The sequence below is a fragment of the Miniopterus natalensis genome, chromosome 14, assembly GCF_054644295.1.
Source record: "Miniopterus natalensis isolate mMinNat1 chromosome 14, mMinNat1.hap1, whole genome shotgun sequence".
Classification (NCBI taxonomy): domain Eukaryota; kingdom Metazoa; phylum Chordata; class Mammalia; order Chiroptera; family Miniopteridae; genus Miniopterus; species Miniopterus natalensis.
In genome coordinates, this window is record NC_142094.1 from 2,060,038 (window position 1) to 2,085,764 (window position 25,727).

The window sequence follows — 25,727 nt, forward strand, 5'->3', positions numbered from 1 at the left end:
CCTAACCCTAGGTCCAATCGGAACCCTAACCGGATCTGTATACCTAGCCCTCAACATAACCCTAACCCTAGGTCCAATCCGAAACATAACCGGATCTCTAAACCTAGCCCTCAACATAACCCTAACCCTAGGTCCAATCGGAAACCTAACCGGATCTCTAACACTAGCCCTCAACATAACCCTAACCCTAGGTACAATCGGAACCCTAACCGAATCTCTAACCCTATCCCTCAACATAACCCTAACCCTAGGTCCAATCGGACCCCTAACCGGATCTGTATACCTAGCCCTCAACATAACCCTAAACCTAGGTCCAATCGGAAACCTAACCGGGTCTCTAACCCTAGCCCTCAACATAACCCTAACCCTAGGTCCAATCGGAACCCTAACCGGATCTTTAACCCTAGCCCTCAACATAACCCTAACCCTAGGTCCAATCGGAACCCTAAACGGATATCTAACCCTAGCCCTCACCATAACCCTAACCCTAGGTCCAATCGGAACCCTAAACGGAACTCTAACCCTAGCCCTCAACATAACCATAACCCTAGGTCCAATTGGAACTCTAACCGGATCTCTAACCCTAGCCCTCAACATAACCCTAACCCTAGGTCCAATCAGAACCCTAACCGGATCTCTAAACCTAGCCCTCAACATAACCCTAACCCGAGGTCCAATCGGAACCCTAACCGGATATGTATACCTAGCCCTCAACATAAACCTAACCCTAGGTCCAATCGGAACCCTAACCGGATCTGTATACCTAGCCCTCAACATAACCCTAACCCTAGGTCCAATCGGAACCCTAACCGGAACTCTAACCCTCGCCCTCAACATAACCCTAACCCTAGGTCCAATCGGAACACTAACCAGATCTCTAACCCTAGCCCTCAACATAACCCTAACCCTAGGTCCAATCGGAACCCTAACCGGAACTCTAACCCTAGCCCTCAAAATAACCCTAACCCTAGGTCCAATCGGAACCCTAACCGGATCTCTAACCCTAGCCCTCAACATAACCCTAAGCCTAGGACCAATCGGAACCCTGAATGGATATCTAACCCTTCCCCTCAACGTAACCCTAACCCTAGGTCCAATCGGAACCCTAACCGGATCTCTAACCCTAGCCCTCAACATAACCCTAAGCCTAGGACCAATCGGAACCCTAAATGGATATCTAACCCTTCCCCTCAACGTAACCCTAACCCTAGGTCCAATCGGAACCCTAACCGGATCTCTAACCCTAGCCCTCAACATAACCCTAACCCTAGGTACAATCGGAACCCTAACCGGATCACTAACCCTAGCCCTCAACATAACCCTAACCCTAGGTCCAATCGGAACCCTAACCGGACCTCTAACCCTAGCCCTCAACATAACCCTAACCCTAGGTCCAATCGGAACCCTAACCGGATTTGTATACCTAGCCCTCAACATAACCCTAACCCTAGGTCCAATCGGAACCCTAACCGGATCTGTATACCTAGCCCTCAACATAACCCTAATCTTAGGTCCAATCGGAACCCTAACCAGATCTCTAACCCTAGCCCTCAACATAACCCTAACCCTAGGTCCAATCGGAACCCTAACCGGATCTGTATACCTAGCCCTCAACATAACCCTAACCCTAGGTCCAATCGGAAGCCTAACCGGATCTGTATACCTAGCCCTCAACATAACCCTAACCCTAGGTCCAATCGGAACCCTAACCGGATTCTAACCCTAGCCCTTACCATAACCCTAACCCTAGGTCCAATCGGAACCCTAACCGGAACTCTAACCCTAGCCCTCAAAGTAACCCTAATCCTAGGTCCAATCGGAGCCCTAACCGGAACTCTAACCCTAGCCCTCAACACAACCCTAACCCTAGGTCCAATCCGAACCCTAACCGGATATCTATCCCTAGCCCTCAACATAACCCTAACCCTAAGTCCAATCGGAACCCTAACAGGATCTCTAACCCTAGCCCTCAACATAACCCTAACCCTAGGTCCAATCGGAACCCTAAATGGATATCTAACCCTAGCCCTCAACGTAACCATTAACCCTAGGTGCAATCGGAACCCTAACCGGATATCTAACCCTAGCCCTCAACATAACCATACCCCTAGGTCCAATCGGAACCCTAACCGGATCTCTAATCCTAGCCCTCAACATAACCCTAACCCTAGGTCGAATCGGAACCCTAAACGGATCTCTAACCCTAGCCCTCAACATAACCCTAACCCTAGGTCGAATCGGAACCCTAACCGGATCTGTATACCTAGCCCTCAACATAACCCTAACCCTAGGTCGAATCGGAACCCTAACCGGATCTGTATACCTAGCCCTCAACATAACCCTAACCCTAGGTCCAATCGGAAACCTAACCGGATCTCTAACCCTAGCCCTTAACATAACCCTAACCCTAGGTCCAATCGGAACCCTAAGCGGATCTGTATACCTAGCCCTCAACATAACCCTAACCCTAGGTCCAATCCGAAACATAACCGGATCTCTAAACCTAGCCCTCAACATAACCCTAACCCTAGGTCCAATCGGAACCCTAACCGGACCTCTAAACCTAGCCCTCAACATAACCCTAACCCTAGGTCCAATCGGAACCCTAACCGGATCTGTATACCTAGCCCTCAACATAACCCTAACCCTAGGTCCAATCCGAAACATAACCGGATCTCTAAACCTAGCCCTCAACATAACCCTAACCCTAGGTCCAATCGGAAACCTAACCGGATCTCTAACACTAGCCCTCAACATAACCCTAACCCTAGGTCCAATCGGAACCCTAACCGAATCTCTAACCCTATCCCTCAACATAACCCTAACCCTAGGTCCAATCGGACCCCTAACCGGATCTGTATACCTAGCCCTCAACATAACCCTAAACCTAGGTCCAATCGGAAACCTAACCGGGTCTCTAACCCTAGCCCTCAACATAACCCTAACCCTAGGTCCAATCGGAACCCTAACCAGATCTTTAACCCTAGCCCTCAACATAACCCTAACCCTAGGTCCAATCGGAACCCTAAACGGATATCTAACCCTAGCCCTCAACATAACCCTAACCCTAGGTCCAATCGGAACCCTAAACGGAACTCTAACCCTAGCCCTCAACATAACCATAACCCTAGGTCCAATTGGAACTCTAACCGGATCTCTAACCCTAGCCCTCAACATAACCCTAACCCTAGGTCCAATCAGAACCCTAACCGGATCTCTAAACCTAGCCCTCAACATAACCCTAACCCGAGGTCCAATCGGAACCCTAACCGGATATGTATACCTAGCCCTCAACATAAACCTAACCCTAGGTCCAATCGGAACCCTAACCGGATCTGTATACCTAGCCCTCAACATAACCCTAACCCTAGGTCCAATCGGAACCCTAACCGGAACTCTAACACTCGCCCTCAACATAACCCTAACCCTAGGTCCAATCGGAACACTAACCAGATCTCTAACCCTAGCCCTCAACATAACCCTAACCCTAGGTCCAATCGGAACCCTAACCGGAACTCTAACCCTAGCCCTCAACATAACCCTAACCCTAGGTCAAATCGGAACCCTAAATGGATATCTAAAACTAGCCCTCAACGTAACCATTAACCCTAGGTGCAATCGGAACCCTAACCGGATATCTAACCCTAGCCCTCAACATAACCCTAACCCTAAGTCCAATCGGAACCATAACAGGATCTCTAACCCTAGCCCTCAACATAACCCTAACCCTAGGACCAATCGGAACCCTAAATGGATATCTAAAACTAGCCCTCAACGTAACCATTAACCCTAGGTGCAATCGGAACCCTAACCGGATATCTAACCCTAGCCCTCAACATAACCCTAACCCTAGGTCCAATCGGAACCCTAACGGGATCTCTACCCATCGCCCTCAACATAACCCTAACCCTAGGTCCAATCGGAACCCTAACCGGATCTCTAACCCTAGCCCTCAACATAACCCTAACCCTAGGTCCAATCGGAACCCTAACCGGATCTCTAACCCTAGCCCTCAACATAACCCTAACCCTAGGTCCAATCCGAACCCTAACCGGATATCTATCCCTAGCCCTCAACATAACCCTAACCCTAAGTCCAATCGGAACCCTAACCGGATCTCTAACCCTAGCCCTCAACATAACCCTAACCCTAGGTCCAATCGGAACCCTAAATGGATATCTAAAACTAGCCCTCAACGTAACCTATAACCCTAGGTGCAATCGGAACCCTAACCGGATATCTAACCCTAGCCCTCAACATAACCCTAACCCTAGGTCCAATCGGAACCCTAACGGGATCTCTACCCCTCGCCCTCAACATAACCCTAACCCTAGGTCCAATCGGAACCCTAACCGGATCTCTAACCCTAGCCCTCAACATAACCCTAACCCTAGGTCGAATCGGAACCCTAACCGGATCTCTAACCCTAGCCCTCAACATAACCCTAACCCTAGGTACAATCGGAACCCTAACCGGATCTCTAACCCTAGCCCTCAACATAACCCTAACCCTAGGTCCAATCGGAACCCTAACCGGATCTGTATACCTAGCCCTCAACATAACCCTAACCCTAGGTCCAATCGGAACCCTAACCGGATCTGTATACCTAGCCCTCAACATAACCCTAACCCTAGGTCCAATCGGAACCCTAACAGGATCTCTAACCCTAGCCCTCAACATAACCCTAACCCTAGGTCCAATCGGAACCCTAACCGGATCTCTAACCCTAGCCCTCAACATAACCCTAACCCTAGGTCCACTCGGAACCCTAACCGGATCTCTAACCCTCGCCCTCAACATAACCCTAACCCTAGGTCCAATCGGAACCCTAACCGGATCTCTAACCCTAGCCCTCAACATAACCCTAACCCTAGGTCCAATCGGAACCCTAACAGAATCTCTAACCCTAGCCCTCAAAATAACCCTAACCCTAGGTCCAATCGGAACCCTAACCGGATCTCTAACCCTAGCCCTCAACATAACCCTAACCCTAGGTCCACTCGGAACCCTAACCGGATCTCTAACCCTCGCCCTCAACATAACCCTAACCCTAGGTCCAATCGGAACCCTAACCGGATCTCTAACCCTAGCCCTCAACATAACCCTAACCCTAGGTCCAATCGGAACCCTAACAGAATCTCTAACCCTAGCCCTCAAAATAACCCTAACCCTAGGTCCAATCGGAACCCTAACCGGATATCTATCCCTAGCCCTCAACATAACCCTAACCCTAAGTCCAATCGGAATCCTAACAGGATCTCTAACCCTAGCCCTCAACATAACCCTAACCCTAGGTCCAATCGGAACCCTAAATGGATATCTAATCCTAGCCCTCAACGTAACCATTAACCCTAGGTGCAATCGGAACCCTAACCGGATATCTAACCCTAGCCCTCAACATAACCCTAACCCTAGGTCCAATCGGAACCCTAACGGGATCTCTACCCCTCGCCCTCAACATAACCCTAACCCTAGGTCCATTCGGAACCCTAACCGGATCTCTAACCCTAGCCCTCAACATAACCCTAACCCTAGGTCCAATCCGAACCCTAACCGGATATCTATCCCTAGCCCTCAACATAACCCTAACCCTAAGTCCAATCGGAACCCTAACAGGATCTCTAACCCTAGCCCTCAACATAACCCTAACCCTAGGTCAAATCGGAACCCTAAATGGATATCTAAAACTAGCCCTCAACGTACCCATTAACCCTAGGTGCAATCGGAACCCTAACCGGATATCTAACCCTAGCCCTCAACATAACCCTAACCCTAGGTCCAATCGGAACCCTAACGGGATCTCTACCCCTCGCCCTCAACATAACCCTAACCCTAGGTCCAATCGGAACCCTAACCGGATCTCTAACCCTAGCCCTCAACATAACCCTAACCCTAGGTCGAATCGGAACCCTAACCGGATCTCTAACCCTAGCCCTCAACATAACCCTAACCCTAGGTCCAATCGGAACCCTAACCGGATCTCTAACCCTAGCCCTCAACATAACCTTAACCCTAGGTCCAATCGGAACCCTAACCGGATCTCTAACCCTAGCCCTCAACATAACCCTAACCCTAGGTCCAATCGGAACCCTAACCGGATCTCTAAGCCTAGCCCTCAACATAACCCTAACCCTAGGTCCAATCCGAAACATAACCGGATCTCTAAAACTAGCCCTAAACATAACCCTAACCCTAGGTCCAATCGGAACCCTAACCGGACCTCTAACCCTAGCCCTCAACATAACCCTAACCCTAGGTCCAATCGGAACCCTAACCGGATCTGTATACCTAGCCCTCAACATAACCCTAACCCTAGGTCCAATCGGAACCCTAACCGGATCTGTATACCTAGCCCTCAACATAACCCTAACCCTAGGTCCAATCGGAACCCTAACCGGATCTCTAAACCTAGCCCTCAACCTAACCCTAACCCTAGGTCCAATCGGAACCCTAACCGGATCTCTATCCCAAGCCCTCAACATAACCCTAACCCTAGGTCCAATCGGAACCCTAACCGGATCTCTAACCCTAGCCCTCAACATAACCCTAACCCTAGGTCCACTCGGAACCCTAACCGGATCTCTAACCCTCGCCCTCAACATAACCCTAACCCTAGGTCCAATCGGAACCCTAACCGGATCTCTAACCCTAGCCCTCAACATAACCCTAACCCTAGGTCCAATCGGAACCCTAACCGGAACTCTTACCCTAGCCCTCAAAATAACCCTAACCCTAGGTCCAATCGGAACCCTAACCGGAACTCTAACCCTAGCCCTCAACATAACCCTAACCCAGGATCCAATCCGAACCCTAACCGGATATCTATCCCTAGCCCTCAAGATAACCCTAACCCTAAGTCCAATCGGAACCCTAACAGGATCTCTAACCCTAGCCCTCAACATAACCCTAACCCTAGGTCCAATCGGAACCCTAAATGGATATCTAAAACTAGCCCTCAACGTAACCATTAACCCTAGGTGCAATTGGAACCCTAACCGGATATCTAACCCTAGCCTTCAACATAACCCTAACCCTAGGTCCAATCGGAACCCTAACGGGATCTCTACCCATCGCCCTCAACATAACCCTAACCCTAGGTCCAATCGGAACCCTAACCGGATCTCTAACCCTAGCCCTCAACATAACCCTAACCCTAGGTCCAATCCGAACCCTAACCGGATATCTATCCCTAGCCCTCAACATAACCCTAACCCTAAGTCCAATCGGAAACCTAACCGGATCTCTAACCCTAGCCCTCAACATAACCCTAACCCTAGGTCCAATCGGAACCCTAACCGGATCTGTATACCTAGCCCTCAACATAACCCTAACCCTAGGTCCAATCGGAACCCTAACAGGATCTCTAACCCTAGCCCTCAACATAACCCTAACCCTAGGTCCAGTCGGAACCCTAACCGGATCTCTAACCCTAGCCCTCAACATAACCCTAACCCTAGGTCCACTCGGAACCCTAACCGGATCTCTAACCCTCGCCCTCAACATAACCCTAACCCTAGGTCCAATCGGAACCCTAACCGGATCTCTAACCCTAGCCCTCAACATAACCCTAACCCTAGGTCCAATCGGAACCCTAACAGAATCTCTAACCCTGGCCCTCAAAATAACCCTAACCCTAGGTCCAATCGGAACCCTAACCGGATCTCTAACCCTAGTACTCAACATAACCCTAACCCTAGGTCCACTCGGAACCCTAACCGGATCTTTAACCCTCGCCCTCAACATAACCCTAACCCTAGGTCCAATCGGAACCCTAACCGGATCTCTAACCCTAGCCCTCAACATAACCCTAACCCTAGGTCCAATCGGAACCCTAACAGAATTTCTAACCCTAGCCCTCAAAATAACCCTAACCCTAGGTCCAATCGGAACCCTAACCGGACCTCTAACCCTAGCCCTCAACATAACCCTAACCCTAGGTCGAATCGGAACCCTATCCGGATCTGTATACCTAGCCCTCAACATAACCCTAACCCTAGGTCCAATCGGAACCCTAAGCGGATCTGTATACCTAGCCCTCAACATAACCCTAACCCTAGGTCCAATCGGAACCCTAACCGGATCTCTAACCCTAGCCCTCAACATAAACCTAACCCTAGGTCCAATCGGAACCCTAACCGGATCTCTAACCCTAGCCCTCAACATAACCCTAACCCTAGGTCCACTCGGAACCCTAACCGGATCTCTAACCCTCGCCCTCAACATAACCCTAACCCTAGGTCCAATCGGAACCCTAACCGGATCTCTAACCCTAGCCCTCAACATAACCCTAACCCTAGGTCCAATCGGAACCCTAACGGGATCTCTACCCATCGCCCTCAACATAACCCTAACCCTAGGTCCAATCGGAACCCTAACCGGATCTCTAAACCTAGCCCTCAACATAACCCTAACCCTAGGTCCAATCGGAACCCTAACCGGATCTCTAACCCTAGCCCTCAACATAACCCTAACCCTAGGTCCAATCCGAACCCTAACCGGATATCTATCCCTAGCCCTCAACATAACCCTAACCCTAAGTCCAATCGGAACCCTAACCGGATCTCTAACCCTAGCCCTCAACATAACCCTAACACTAGGTCCAATCGGAACCCTAAATGGATATCTAAAACTAGCCCTCAACGTAACCATTAACCCTAGGTGCAATCGGAACCCTAACCGGATATCTAACCCTAGCCCTCAACATAACCCTAACCCTAGGTCCAATCGGAACCCTAACCGGATCTCTACCCCTCGCCCTCAACATAACCCTAACCCTAGGTCCAATCGGAACCCTAACTGGATCTCTAACCCTAGCCCTCAACATAACCCTAACCCTAGGTCGAATCGGAACCCTAACCGGATCTCTAACCCTAGCCCTCAACATAACCCAAACCCTAGGTCCAATCGGAACCCTAACCGGATCCCTAACCCTAGCCCTCAACATAACCCTAACTCTAGGTCCAATCGGAACCCTAACCGGATCTCTAACCCTAGCCCTCAACATAACCCTAACCCTAGGTCCAATCCGAAACATAACCGGATCTCTAAACCTAGCCCTCAACATAACCCTAACCCTAGGTCCAATCGGAAACCTATCCGGACCTCTAACCCTAGCCCTCAACATAACCCTAACCCTAGGTCCAATCGGAACCCTAACCGGATCTGTATACCTAGCCCTCAACATAACCCTAACCCTAGGTCCAATCGGAACCCTAACCGGATCTGTATACCTAGCCCTCAACATAACCCTAACCCTAGGTCCAATCGGAACCCTAACAGGATCTCTAACCCTAGCCCTCAACATAACCCTAACCCTAGGTCCAATCGGAACCCTAACCGGATCTCTAACCCTAGCCCTCAACATAACCCTAACCCTAGGTCCACTCGGAACCCTAACCGGATCTCTAAACCTCGCCCTCAACATAACCCTAACCCTAGGTCCAATCGGAACCCTAACTGGATCTCTAACCCTAGCCCTCAACATAACCCTAACCCTAGGTCCAATCTGAACCCTAACAGAATCTCTAACACTAGCCATCAAAATAACCCAAACCCTAGGTCCAATCGGAACCCTAACCGGATCTCTAACCCTAGCCCTCAACATAACCCTAACCCTAGGTCCATTCGGAACCCTAACCGGATCTCTAACCTTAGCCCTCAACATAATCCTAACCCTAGGTCCAATCCGAACCCTAACCGGATATCTATCCCTAGCCCTCAACATAACAATAACCCTAAGTCCAATCGGAACCCTAAAAGGATCTCTAACCCTGGCCCTCAACATAACCCTAACCCTAGGTCCAATCGGAACCCTAAATGGATATCTAAAACTAGCCCTCAACGTAACCATTAACCCTAGGTGCAATCGGAACCCTAACCGGATATCTAACCCTAGCCCTCAACATACACCTAACCCTAGGTCCAATCGGAACCCTAACGGGATCTCTACCCCTCGCCCCCAACATAACCCTAACCCTAGGTCCAATCGGAAACCTAACCGGATCTCTAACACTAGCCCTCAACATAACCCTAACCCTAGGTACAATCGGAACCCTAACCGAATCTCTAACCCTATCCCTCAACATAACCCTAACCCTAGGTCCAATCGGACCCCTAACCGGATCTGTATACCTAGCCCTCAACATAACCCTAAACCTAGGTCCAATCGGAAACCTAACCGGGTCTCTAACCCTAGCCCTCAACATAACCCTAACCCTAGGTCCAATCGGAACCCTAACCGGATCTTTAACCCTAGCCCTCAACATAACCCTAACCCTAGGTCCAATCGGAACCCTAAACGGATATCTAACCCTAGCCCTCACCATAACCCTAACCCTAGGTCCAATCGGAACCCTAAACGGAACTCTAACCCTAGCCCTCAACATAACCATAACCCTAGGTCCAATTGGAACTCTAACCGGATCTCTAACCCTAGCCCTCAACATAACCCTAACCCTAGGTCCAATCAGAACCCTAACCGGATCTCTAAACCTAGCCCTCAACATAACCCTAACCCGAGGTCCAATCGGAACCCTAACCGGATATGTATACCTAGCCCTCAACATAAACCTAACCCTAGGTCCAATCGGAACCCTAACCGGATCTGTATACCTAGCCCTCAACATAACCCTAACCCTAGGTCCAATCGGAACCCTAACCGGAACTCTAACCCTCGCCCTCAACATAACCCTAACCCTAGGTCCAATCGGAACACTAACCAGATCTCTAACCCTAGCCCTCAACATAACCCTAACCCTAGGTCCAATCGGAACCCTAACCGGAACTCTAACCCTAGCCCTCAAAATAACCCTAACCCTAGGTCCAATCGGAACCCTAACCGGATCTCTAACCCTAGCCCTCAACATAACCCTAAGCCTAGGACCAATCGGAACCCTGAATGGATATCTAACCCTTCCCCTCAACGTAACCCTAACCCTAGGTCCAATCGGAACCCTAACCGGATCTCTAACCCTAGCCCTCAACATAACCCTAAGCCTAGGACCAATCGGAACCCTAAATGGATATCTAACCCTTCCCCTCAACGTAACCCTAACCCTAGGTCCAATCGGAACCCTAACCGGATCTCTAACCCTAGCCCTCAACATAACCCTAACCCTAGGTACAATCGGAACCCTAACCGGATCTCTAACCCTAGCCCTCAACATAACCCTAACCCTAGGTCCAATCGGAACCCTAACCGGACCTCTAACCCTAGCCCTCAACATAACCCTAACCCTAGGTCCAATCGGAACCCTAACCGGATCTGTATACCTAGCCCTCAACATAACCCTAACCCTAGGTCCAATCGGAACCCTAACCGGATCTGTATACCTAGCCCTCAACATAACCCTAATCTTAGGTCCAATCGGAACCCTAACCAGATCTCTAACCCTAGCCCTCAACATAACCCTAACCCTAGGTCCAATCGGAACCCTAACCGGATCTGTATACCTAGCCCTCAACATAACCCTAACCCTAGGTCCAATCGGAAGCCTAACCGGATCTGTATACCTAGCCCTCAACATAACCCTAACCCTAGGTCCAATCGGAACCCTAACCGGATTCTAACCCTAGCCCTTACCATAACCCTAACCCTAGGTCCAATCGGAACCCTAACCGGAACTCTAACCCTAGCCCTCAAAGTAACCCTAATCCTAGGTCCAATCGGAGCCCTAACCGGAACTCTAACCCTAGCCCTCAACACAACCCTAACCCTAGGTCCAATCCGAACCCTAACCGGATATCTATCCCTAGCCCTCAACATAACCCTAACCCTAAGTCCAATCGGAACCCTAACAGGATCTCTAACCCTAGCCCTCAACATAACCCTAACCCTAGGTCCAATCGGAACCCTAAATGGATATCTAACCCTAGCCCTCAACGTAACCATTAACCCTAGGTGCAATCGGAACCCTAACCGGATATCTAACCCTAGCCCTCAACATAACCATACCCCTAGGTCCAATCGGAACCCTAACCGGATCTCTAATCCTAGCCCTCAACATAACCCTAACCCTAGGTCGAATCGGAACCCTAAACGGATCTCTAACCCTAGCCCTCAACATAACCCTAACCCTAGGTCGAATCGGAACCCTAACCGGATCTGTATACCTAGCCCTCAACATAACCCTAACCCTAGGTCGAATCGGAACCCTAACCGGATCTGTATACCTAGCCCTCAACATAACCCTAACCCTAGGTCCAATCGGAAACCTAACCGGATCTCTAACCCTAGCCCTTAACATAACCCTAACCCTAGGTCCAATCGGAACCCTAAGCGGATCTGTATACCTAGCCCTCAACATAACCCTAACCCTAGGTCCAATCCGAAACATAACCGGATCTCTAAACCTAGCCCTCAACATAACCCTAACCCTAGGTCCAATCGGAACCCTAACCGGACCTCTAAACCTAGCCCTCAACATAACCCTAACCCTAGGTCCAATCGGAACCCTAACCGGATCTGTATACCTAGCCCTCAACATAACCCTAACCCTAGGTCCAATCCGAAACATAACCGGATCTCTAAACCTAGCCCTCAACATAACCCTAACCCTAGGTCCAATCGGAAACCTAACCGGATCTCTAACACTAGCCCTCAACATAACCCTAACCCTAGGTCCAATCGGAACCCTAACCGAATCTCTAACCCTATCCCTCAACATAACCCTAACCCTAGGTCCAATCGGACCCCTAACCGGATCTGTATACCTAGCCCTCAACATAACCCTAAACCTAGGTCCAATCGGAAACCTAACCGGGTCTCTAACCCTAGCCCTCAACATAACCCTAACCCTAGGTCCAATCGGAACCCTAACCGGATCTTTAACCCTAGCCCTCAACATAACCCTAACCCTAGGTCCAATCGGAACCCTAAACGGATATCTAACCCTAGCCCTCAACATAACCCTAACCCTAGGTCCAATCGGAACCCTAAACGGAACTCTAACCCTAGCCCTCAACATAACCATAACCCTAGGTCCAATTGGAACTCTAACCGGATCTCTAACCCTAGCCCTCAACATAACCCTAACCCTAGGTCCAATCAGAACCCTAACCGGATCTCTAAACCTAGCCCTCAACATAACCCTAACCCGAGGTCCAATCGGAACCCTAACCGGATATGTATACCTAGCCCTCAACATAAACCTAACCCTAGGTCCAATCGGAACCCTAACCGGATCTGTATACCTAGCCCTCAACATAACCCTAACCCTAGGTCCAATCGGAACCCTAACCGGAACTCTAACACTCGCCCTCAACATAACCCTAACCCTAGGTCCAATCGGAACACTAACCAGATCTCTAACCCTAGCCCTCAACATAACCCTAACCCTAGGTCCAATCGGAACCCTAACCGGAACTCTAACCCTAGCCCTCAACATAACCCTAACCCTAGGTCCAATCGGAACCCTAAATGGATATCTAAAACTAGCCCTCAACGTAACCATTAACCCTAGGTGCAATCGGAACCCTAACCGGATATCTAACCCTAGCCCTCAACATAACCCTAACCCTAAGTCCAATCGGAACCATAACAGGATCTCTAACCCTAGCCCTCAACATAACCCTAACCCTAGGACCAATCGGAACCCTAAATGGATATCTAAAACTAGCCCTCAACGTAACCATTAACCCTAGGTGCAATCGGAACCCTAACCGGATATCTAACCCTAGCCCTCAACATAACCCTAACCCTAGGTCCAATCGGAACCCTAACGGGATCTCTACCCATCGCCCTCAACATAACCCTAACCCTAGGTCCAATCGGAACCCTAACCGGATCTCTAACCCTAGCCCTCAACATAACCCTAACCCTAGGTCCAATCGGAACCCTAACCGGATCTCTAACCCTAGCCCTCAACATAACCCTAACCCTAGGTCCAATCCGAACCCTAACCGGATATCTATCCCTAGCCCTCAACATAACCCTAACCCTAAGTCCAATCGGAACCCTAACCGGATCTCTAACCCTAGCCCTCAACATAACCCTAACCCTAGGTCCAATCGGAACCCTAAATGGATATCTAAAACTAGCCCTCAACGTAACCTATAACCCTAGGTGCAATCGGAACCCTAACCGGATATCTAACCCTAGCCCTCAACATAACCCTAACCCTAGGTCCAATCGGAACCCTAACGGGATCTCTACCCCTCGCCCTCAACATAACCCTAACCCTAGGTCCAATCGGAACCCTAACCGGATCTCTAACCCTAGCCCTCAACATAACCCTAACCCTAGGTCGAATCGGAACCCTAACCGGATCTCTAACCCTAGCCCTCAACATAACCCTAACCCTAGGTACAATCGGAACCCTAACCGGATCTCTAACCCTAGCCCTCAACATAACCCTAACCCTAGGTCCAATCGGAACCCTAACCGGATCTGTATACCTAGCCCTCAACATAACCCTAACCCTAGGTCCAATCGGAACCCTAACCGGATCTGTATACCTAGCCCTCAACATAACCCTAACCCTAGGTCCAATCGGAACCCTAACAGGATCTCTAACCCTAGCCCTCAACATAACCCTAACCCTAGGTCCAATCGGAACCCTAACCGGATCTCTAACCCTAGCCCTCAACATAACCCTAACCCTAGGTCCACTCGGAACCCTAACCGGATCTCTAACCCTCGCCCTCAACATAACCCTAACCCTAGGTCCAATCGGAACCCTAACCGGATCTCTAACCCTAGCCCTCAACATAACCCTAACCCTAGGTCCAATCGGAACCCTAACAGAATCTCTAACCCTAGCCCTCAAAATAACCCTAACCCTAGGTCCAATCGGAACCCTAACCGGATCTCTAACCCTAGCCCTCAACATAACCCTAACCCTAGGTCCACTCGGAACCCTAACCGGATCTCTAACCCTCGCCCTCAACATAACCCTAACCCTAGGTCCAATCGGAACCCTAACCGGATCTCTAACCCTAGCCCTCAACATAACCCTAACCCTAGGTCCAATCGGAACCCTAACAGAATCTCTAACCCTAGCCCTCAAAATAACCCTAACCCTAGGTCCAATCGGAACCCTAACCGGATATCTATCCCTAGCCCTCAACATAACCCTAACCCTAAGTCCAATCGGAATCCTAACAGGATCTCTAACCCTAGCCCTCAACATAACCCTAACCCTAGGTCCAATCGGAACCCTAAATGGATATCTAATCCTAGCCCTCAACGTAACCATTAACCCTAGGTGCAATCGGAACCCTAACCGGATATCTAACCCTAGCCCTCAACATAACCCTAACCCTAGGTCCAATCGGAACCCTAACGGGATCTCTACCCCTCGCCCTCAACATAACCCTAACCCTAGGTCCATTCGGAACCCTAACCGGATCTCTAACCCTAGCCCTCAACATAACCCTAACCCTAGGTCCAATCCGAACCCTAACCGGATATCTATCCCTAGCCCTCAACATAACCCTAACCCTAAGTCCAATCGGAACCCTAACAGGATCTCTAACCCTAGCCCTCAACATAACCCTAACCCTAGGTCAAATCGGAACCCTAAATGGATATCTAAAACTAGCCCTCAACGTACCCATTAACCCTAGGTGCAATCGGAACCCTAACCGGATATCTAACCCTAGCCCTCAACATAACCCTAACCCTAGGTCCAATCGGAACCCTAACGGGATCTCTACCCCTCGCCCTCAACATAACCCTAACCCTAGGTCCAATCGGAACCCTAACCGGATCTCTAACCCTAGCCCTCAACATAACCCTAACCCTAGGTCGAATCGGAACCCTAACCGGATCTCTAACCCTAGCCCTCAACATAACCCTAACCCTAGGTCCAATCGGAACCCTAACCGGATCTCTAACCCTAGCCCTCAACATAACCTTAACCCTAGGTCCAATCGGAACCCTAACCGGATCTCTAACCCTAGCCCTCAACATAACCCTAACCCTAGGTCCAATCGGAACCCTAACCGGATCTCTAAGCCTAGCCCTCAACATAACCCTAACCCTAGGTCCAATCCGAAACATAACCGGATCTCTAAAACTAGCCCTAAACATAACCCTAACCCTAGGTCCAATCGGAACCCTAACCGGACCTCTAACCCTAGCCCTCAACATAACCCTAACCCTAGGTCCAATCGGAACCCTAACCGGATCTGTATACCTAGCCCTCAACATAACCCTAACCCTAGGTCCAATCGGAACCCTAACCGGATCTGTATACCTAGCCCTCAACATAACCCTAACCCTAGGTCCAATCGGAACCCTAACAGGATCTCTACCCATCGCCCTCAACATAACCCTAACCCTAGGTCCAATCGGAACCCTAACCGGATCTCTAACCCTAGCCCTCAACATAACCCTAACCCTAGGTCCAATCCGAACCCTAACCGGATATCTATCCCTAGCCCTCAACATAACCCTAACCCTAAGTCCAATCGGAAACCTAACCGGATCTCTAACCCTAGCCCTCAACATAACCCTAACCCTAGGTCCAATCGGAACCCTAACCGGATCTGTATACCTAGCCCTCAACATAACCCTAACCCTAGGTCCAATCGGAACCCTAACAGGATCTCTAACCCTAGCCCTCAACATAACCCTAACCCTAGGTCCAGTCGGAACCCTAACCGGATCTCTAACCCTAGCCCTCAACATAACCCTAACCCTAGGTCCACTCGGAACCCTAACCGGATCTCTAACCCTCGCCCTCAACATAACCCTAACCCTAGGTCCAATCGGAACCCTAACCGGATCTCTAACCCTAGCCCTCAACATAACCCTAACCCTAGGTCCAATCGGAACCCTAACAGAATCTCTAACCCTGGCCCTCAAAATAACCCTAACCCTAGGTCCAATCGGAACCCTAACCGGATCTCTAACCCTAGTACTCAACATAACCCTAACCCTAGGTCCACTCGGAACCCTAACCGGATCTTTAACCCTCGCCCTCAACATAACCCTAACCCTAGGTCCAATCGGAACCCTAACCGGATCTCTAACCCTAGCCCTCAACATAACCCTAACCCTAGGTCCAATCGGAACCCTAACAGAATTTCTAACCCTAGCCCTCAAAATAACCCTAACCCTAGGTCCAATCGGAACCCTAACCGGACCTCTAACCCTAGCCCTCAACATAACCCTAACCCTAGGTCGAATCGGAACCCTATCCGGATCTGTATACCTAGCCCTCAACATAACCCTAACCCTAGGTCCAATCGGAACCCTAAGCGGATCTGTATACCTAGCCCTCAACATAACCCTAACCCTAGGTCCAATCGGAACCCTAACCGGATCTCTAACCCTAGCCCTCAACATAAACCTAACCCTAGGTCCAATCGGAACCCTAACCGGATCTCTAACCCTAGCCCTCAACATAACCCTAACCCTAGGTCCACTCGGAACCCTAACCGGATCTCTAACCCTCGCCCTCAACATAACCCTAACCCTAGGTCCAATCGGAACCCTAACCGGATCTCTAACCCTAGCCCTCAACATAACCCTAACCCTAGGTCCAATCGGAACCCTAACGGGATCTCTACCCATCGCCCTCAACATAACCCTAACCCTAGGTCCAATCGGAACCCTAACCGGATCTCTAAACCTAGCCCTCAACATAACCCTAACCCTAGGTCCAATCGGAACCCTAACCGGATCTCTAACCCTAGCCCTCAACATAACCCTAACCCTAGGTCCAATCCGAACCCTAACCGGATATCTATCCCTAGCCCTCAACATAACCCTAACCCTAAGTCCAATCGGAACCCTAACCGGATCTCTAACCCTAGCCCTCAACATAACCCTAACACTAGGTCCAATCGGAACCCTAAATGGATATCTAAAACTAGCCCTCAACGTAACCATTAACCCTAGGTGCAATCGGAACCCTAACCGGATATCTAACCCTAGCCCTCAACATAACCCTAACCCTAGGTCCAATCGGAACCCTAACCGGATCTCTACCCCTCGCCCTCAACATAACCCTAACCCTAGGTCCAATCGGAACCCTAACTGGATCTCTAACCCTAGCCCTCAACATAACCCTAACCCTAGGTCGAATCGGAACCCTAACCGGATCTCTAACCCTAGCCCTCAACATAACCCAAACCCTAGGTCCAATCGGAACCCTAACCGGATCCCTAACCCTAGCCCTCAACATAACCCTAACTCTAGGTCCAATCGGAACCCTAACCGGATCTCTAACCCTAGCCCTCAACATAACCCTAACCCTAGGTCCAATCCGAAACATAACCGGATCTCTAAACCTAGCCCTCAACATAACCCTAACCCTAGGTCCAATCGGAAACCTATCCGGACCTCTAACCCTAGCCCTCAACATAACCCTAACCCTAGGTCCAATCGGAACCCTAACCGGATCTGTATACCTAGCCCTCAACATAACCCTAACCCTAGGTCCAATCGGAACCCTAACCGGATCTGTATACCTAGCCCTCAACATAACCCTAACCCTAGGTCCAATCGGAACCCTAACAGGATCTCTAACCCTAGCCCTCAACATAACCCTAACCCTAGGTCCAATCGGAACCCTAACCGGATCTCTAACCCTAGCCCTCAACATAACCCTAACCCTAGGTCCACTCGGAACCCTAACCGGATCTCTAAACCTCGCCCTCAACATAACCCTAACCCTAGGTCCAATCGGAACCCTAACTGGATCTCTAACCCTAGCCCTCAACATAACCCTAACCCTAGGTCCAATCTGAACCCTAACAGAATCTCTAACCCTAGCCATCAAAATAACCCAAACCCTAGGTCCAATCGGAACCCTAACCGGATCTCTAACCCTAGCCCTCAACATAACCCTAACCCTAGGTCCATTCGGAACCCTAACCGGATCTCTAACCTTAGCCCTCAACATAATCCTAACCCTAGGTCCAATCCGAACCCTAACCGGATATCTATCCCTAGCCCTCAACATAACAATAACCCTAAGTCCAATCGGAACCCTAAAAGGATCTCTAACCCTGGCCCTCAACATAACCCTAACCCTAGGTCCAATCGGAACCCTAAATGGATATCTAAAACTAGCCCTCAACGTAACCATTAACCCTAGGTGCAATCGGAACCCTAACCGGATATCTAACCCTAGCCCTCAACATACACCTAACCCTAGGTCCAATCGGAACCCTAACGGGATCTCTACCCCTCGCCCTCAACATAACCCTAACCCTAGGTCCAATCGGAACCCTAACCGGATCTCTAACCCTAGCCCTCAACATAACCTTAACCCTAGGTCGAATCGGAACCCTAACCGGATCTCTAACCCTAGCCCTCAACATAACCCTAACCCTAGGTCCAATCGGAACCCTAACCGGATCTCTAACCCTAGCCCTCAACATAACCTTAACCCTAGGTCCAATCGGAACCCTAACCGGATCTCTAACCCTAGCCCTCAACATAACCCTAACCCTAGGTCCAATCGGAACCCTAACCGGATCTCTAACCCTAGCCCTCAATATAACCCTAACCCTAGGTCCAATCCGAAACATAACCGGATCTCTAAAACTAGCCCTAAACATAACCCTAACAATAGGTCCAATCGGAACCCTAACCGGACCTCTAACCCTAGCCCTCAACATAACCCTAACCCTAGGTCGAATCGGAACCCTATCCGGATCTGTATACCTAGCCCTCAACATAACCCTAACCCTAGGTCCAATCGGAACCCTAACCGGATCTGTATACCTAGCCCTCAACATAACCCTAACGCTAGGTCCAATCGGAACCCTAACCGGATCTCTAACCCTAGCCCTCAACATAAACCTAACCCTAGGTCCAATCGGAACCCTAACCGGATCTCTAACCCTAGCCCTCAACATAACCCTAACCCTAGGTCCACTCGGAACCCTAACCGGATCTCTAACCCTCGCCCTCAACATAACCCTAACCCTAGGTCCAATCGGAACCCTAACCGGATCTCTAACCTTAGCCCTCAACATAACCCTAACCCTAGGTCCAATCGGAACCCTAACGGGATCTCTACCCACCGCCCTCAACATAACCCTAACCCTAGGTCCAATCGGAACCCTAACCGGATCTCTAACCCTAGCCCTCAACATAACCCTAACCCTAGGTCCAATCGGAACCCTAACCGGATCTCTAACCCTAGCCCTCAACATAACCCTAACCCTAGGTCCAATCCGAACCCTAACCGGATATCTATCCCTAGCCCTCAACATAACCCTAACCCTAAGTCCAATCGGAACCCTAACCGGATCTCTAACCCTAGCCCTCAACATAACCCTAACACTAGGTCCAATCGGAACCCTAAATGGATATCTAAAACTAGCCCTCAACATAACCATTAACCCTAGGTGCAATCGGAACCCTAACCGGATATCTAACCCTAGCCCTCAACATAACCCTAACCCTAGGTCCAATCGGAACCCTAACGGGATCTCTACCCCTCGCCCTCAACATAACCCTAACCCTAGGTCCAATCGGAACCCTAACTGGATCTCTAACCCTAGCCCTCAACATAACCCTAACCCTAGGTCGAATCGGAACCCTAACCGGATCTCTAACCCTAGCCCTCAACATAACCCAAACCCTAGGTCCAATCGGAACCCTAACCGGATCTCTAACCCTAGCCCTCAACATAACCCTAACTCTAGGTCCAATCGGAACCCTAACCGGATCTCTAACCCTAGCCCTCAACATAACCCTAACCCTAGGTCCAATCCGAAACATAACCGGATCTCTAAACCTAGCCCCCAACATAACCCTAACCCTAGGTCCAATCGGAAACCTATCCGGACCTCTAACCCTAGCCCTCAACATAACCCTAACCCTAGGTCCAATCGGAACCCTAACCGGATCTGTATACCTAGCCCTCAACATAACCCTAACCCTAGGTCCAATCGGAACCCTAACCGGATCTGTATACCTAGCCCTCAACACAACCCTAACCCTAGGTCCAATCGGAACCCTAACAGGATCTCTAACCCTAGCCCTCAACATAACCCTAACCCTAGGTCCAATCGGAACCCTAACCGGATCTCTAACACTAGCCCTCAACATAACCCTAACCCTAGGTCCACTCGGAACCCTAACCGGATCTCTAAACCTCGCCCTCAACATAACCCTAACCCTAGGTCCAATCGGAACCCTAACCGGATCTCTAACCCTAGCCCTCAACATAACCCTAACCCTAGGTCCAATCGGAACCCTAACAGAATCTCTAACCCTAGCCATCAAAATAACCCTAACCCTAGGTCCAATCGGAACCCTAACCGGATCTCTAACCCTAGCCCTCAACATAACCCTAACCCTAGGTCCACTCGGAACCCTAACCGGATCTCTAACCCTCGCCCTCAACATAACCCTAACGCTAGGTCCAATCGGAACCCTAACCGGATCTCTAACCCTAGCCCTCAACATAACCCTAACCCTAGGTCCAATCGGAACCCTAACAGAATCTCTAACCCTAGCCCTCAACATAACCCTAACCCTAGGTCCAATCGGAACCCTAAATGGATGTCTAACCCTAGCCCTCAACGTAACCATTAACCCTAGGTGCAATCGGAACCCTAACCGGATATCGAACCCTAGCCCTCAACATAACCCTAACCCTAGGTCCAATCGGAACCCTAACGGGATCTCTACCCCTCGCCCTCAACATAACCCTAACCCTAGGTCCATTCGGAACCCTAACCGGATCTCTAACCCTAGCCCTCAACATAACCCTAACCCTAGGTCCAATCCGAACCCTAACCGGATATCTATCCCTAGCCCTCAACATAAACCTAACCCTAAGTCCAATCGGAACCCTAACAGGATCTCTAACCCTAGCCCTCAACATAACCCTAACCCTAGGTCCAATCGGAACCCTAAATGGATATCTAAAACTAGCCCTCAACGTAACCATTAATCCTAGGTGCAATCGGAACGCTAACCGGATATCTAAACCTAGCCCTCAACATAACCCTAACCCTAGGTCCAATCGGAACCCTAACGGGATCTCTACCCCTCGCCCTCAACATAACCCTAACCCTAGGTCCAATCGGAATCCTAACCGGATCTCTAACCCTAGCCCTCAACATAACCCTAACCCTAGGTCGAATCGGAACCCTAACCGGATCTCTAACCCTAGCCCTCAACATAACCCTAACCCTAGGTCCAATCGGAACCCTAACCGGATCTGTATACCTAGCCCTCAACATAACCCTAACCCTAGGTCCAATCGGAACCCTAACAGGATCTCTAACCCTAGCCCTCAACATAACCCTAACCCTAGGTCCAATCGGAACCCTAACCGGATCTCTAACCCTAGCCCTCAACATAACCCTAACCCTAGGTCCACTCGGAACCCTAACCGGATCTCTAACCCTCGCCCTCAACATAACCCTAACCCTAGGTCCAATCGGAACCCTAACCGGATCTCTAACCCTAGCCCTCAACATAACCCTAACCCTAGGTCCAATCGGAACCCTAACAGAATCTCTAACCCTAGCCCTCAAAATAACCCTAACCCTAGGTCCAATCGGAACCCTAACCGGATCTCTAACCCTAGTACTCAACATAACCCTAACCCTAGGTCCACTCGGAACCCTAACCGGATCTCTAACCCTCGCCCTCAACATAACCCTAACCCTAGGTCCAATCGGAACCCTAACCGGATCTCTAACCCTAGCCCTCAACATAACCCTAACCCTAGGTCCAATCGGAACCCTAACCGGAACTCTAACCCTAGCCCTCAAAATAACCCTAACCCTAGGTCCAATCGGAAGCCTAACCGGAACTCTAACCCTAGCCCTCAACATAACCCTAACCCTAGGTCCAATCCGAACCCTAACCGGATATCTATCCCTAGCCCTCAACATAACCCTAACCCTAAGTCCAATCGGAACCCTAACAGGATCTCTAACCCTAGCCCTCAACATAACCCTAACCCTGGGTCCAATCGGAACCCTAAATGGATATCTAACCCTAGCCCTCAACGTAACCATTAACCCTAGGTGCAATCGGAACCCTAACCGGATATCTAACCCTAGCCCTCAACATAACCCTAACCCTAGGTCGAATCGGAACCCTAAACGGATCTCTAACCCTAGCCCTCAACATAACCCTAACCCTAGGTCGAATCGGAACCCTAACCGGATCTCTAACCCTAGTCCTCAAGATAACCCTAACCCTAGGTCCAATCGGAACTCTAACCGGATCTGTATACCTAGCCCTCAACATAACCCTAACCCTAGGTCCAATCGGAATCCTAACCGGATCTCTAACCCTAGCCGTTAACATAACCCTAACCCTAGGTCCAATCGGAACCCTAAGCGGATCTGTATACCTAGCCCTCAACATAACCCTAACCCTAGGTCCAATAGGAAACCTAACAGGATCTCTAACACTAGCCCTCAACATAACCCTAACCCTAGGTCCAATCGGAACCCTAACCGGATCTCTAACCCTAACCCTCAACATAACCCTAACCCTAGGTCCAATCGGAACCCTAACCTGATCTCTAACCCTAGCCCTCAACATAACCCTAACCCTAGGTCCAATCGGAACCGTAAACGGAACTCTAACCCTAGCCCTCAACATAACCCTAACCCTAGGTCCAATCGGAAACCTAACCGGATTTCTAACACTAGCCCTCAACATAACCCTAACCCTAGGTCCAATCGGAACCCTAACCGGATCTCTAACCCTAACCCTCAACATAACCCTAACCCTAGGTCCAATCGGAACCCTAACCTGATCTCTAACCCTAGCCCTCAACATAACCCTAACCCTAGGTCCAATCGGAACCGTAAACGGAACTCTAACCCTAGCCCTCAACATAACCCTAACCCTAGGTCCAATCAGAACCCTAACCGGATCTCTAAACCTAGCCCTCAACACAACCCTAACCCTGGGTCCAACCGTAACCCTAACCGGACCTCTAACCCTAGCCCTCAACATAACCCTAACCCTAGGTCCAATCGGAACCCTAACCGGATCTGTATACCTAGCCCTCAACATAACCCTAACCCTAGGTCCAATCGGAATCCTAACCGGATCTGTATACCTAGCCCTCAACATAACCCTAACCCTAGGTCCAATCGGAACCCTAACCGGATCTCTAACCCTAGCCCTCAACATAAACCTAACCCTAGGTCCAATCGGAACCCTAACCGGATCTCCACCCTAGCCCTCAACATAACCCTAACCCTAGGTCCACTCGGAACCCTAACCGGATCTCTAACCCTCGCCCTCAACATAACCCTAACCCTAGGTCCAATCGGAACCCTAACCGGATCTCTAACCCTAGCCCTCAACATAACCCTAACCCTAGGTCCAATCGGAACCCTAACCGGAACTCTAACCCTAGCCCTCAAAATAACCCTAACCCTAGGTCCAATCGGAACCCTAACCGGAACTCTAACCCTAGCCCTCAACATAACCCTAACCCTAGGTCCAATCCGAACCCTCACCGGATATCTATCCCTAGCCCTCAAGATAACCCTAACCCTAAGTCCAATCGGAACCCTAACAGGATCTCTAACCCTAGCCCTCAACATAACCCTAACCCTAGGTCCAATCGGAACCCTAAATGGATATCTAACCCTAGCCCTCAACGTAACCATTAACCCTAGGTGCAATCGGAACCCTAACCGGATATCTAACCCTAGCCCTCAACATAACCCTAACCCTAGGTCCAATCGGAACCCTAACCGGATCTCTAACCCTGTCCCTCAACATAACCCTAATCCTAGGTCGAATCGGAACCCTAAACGGATCTCTAACCCTAGCCCTCAACATAACCCTAACCCTAGGTCGAATAGGAACCCTAACCGGATCTCTAACCCTAGTCCTCAAGATAACCCTAACCCTAGGTCCAATCGGAACCCTAACCGGATCTGTATACCTAGCCCTCAACATAACCCTAACCCTAGGTCCAATCGGAATCCTAACCGGATCTCTAACCCTAGCCCTTAACATAACCCTAACCCTAGGTCCAATCGGAACCCTAAGCGGATCTGTATACCTAGCCCTCAACATAACCCTAACCCTAGGTCCAATAGGAAACCTAACCGGATCTCTAACACTAGCCCTCAACATAACCCTAACCCTAGGTCCAATCGGAACCCTAACCGGATCTCTAACCCTAACCCTCAACATAACCCTAACCCTAGGTCCAATCGGAACCCTAACCGGATCTGTATACCTAGCCCTCAACATAACCCTAACCGTAGGTCCAATCGTAACCCTAACCGGATCCCTAACCCTAGCCCTCAACATAACCCTAACCCTAGGTCCAATCCGAAACATAACCGGATCTCTAAACCTAGCCCTAAACATAACCCTAACCCTAGGTCCAATCGGAACCCTAACCGGACCTCTAACCCTAGCCCTCAACATAACCCTAACCCTAGGTCCAATCGGAACCCTAACCGGATCTGTATACCTAGCCCTCAACATAACCCTAACCCTAGGTCCAATCGGAACCCTAACCGGATCTGTATACCTAGCCCTCAACATAACCCTAACCTTAGGTCCAATCGGAACCCTAACCGGATCTCTAACCCTAGCCCTCAACATAACCCTAACCCTAGGTCCAGTCGGAACCCTAACCGGATCTGTATACCTAGCCCTCAACATAACCCTAACCCTAGGTCCAATCGAAACCCTAACCGGATCTGTATACCTAGCCCTCAACATAACCCTAACCCTAGGTCCAATCGGAACCCTAACCGGATTCTAAGGCTAGCCCTCAACATAACCCTAACCCTAGGTCCAATCGGAACCCTAA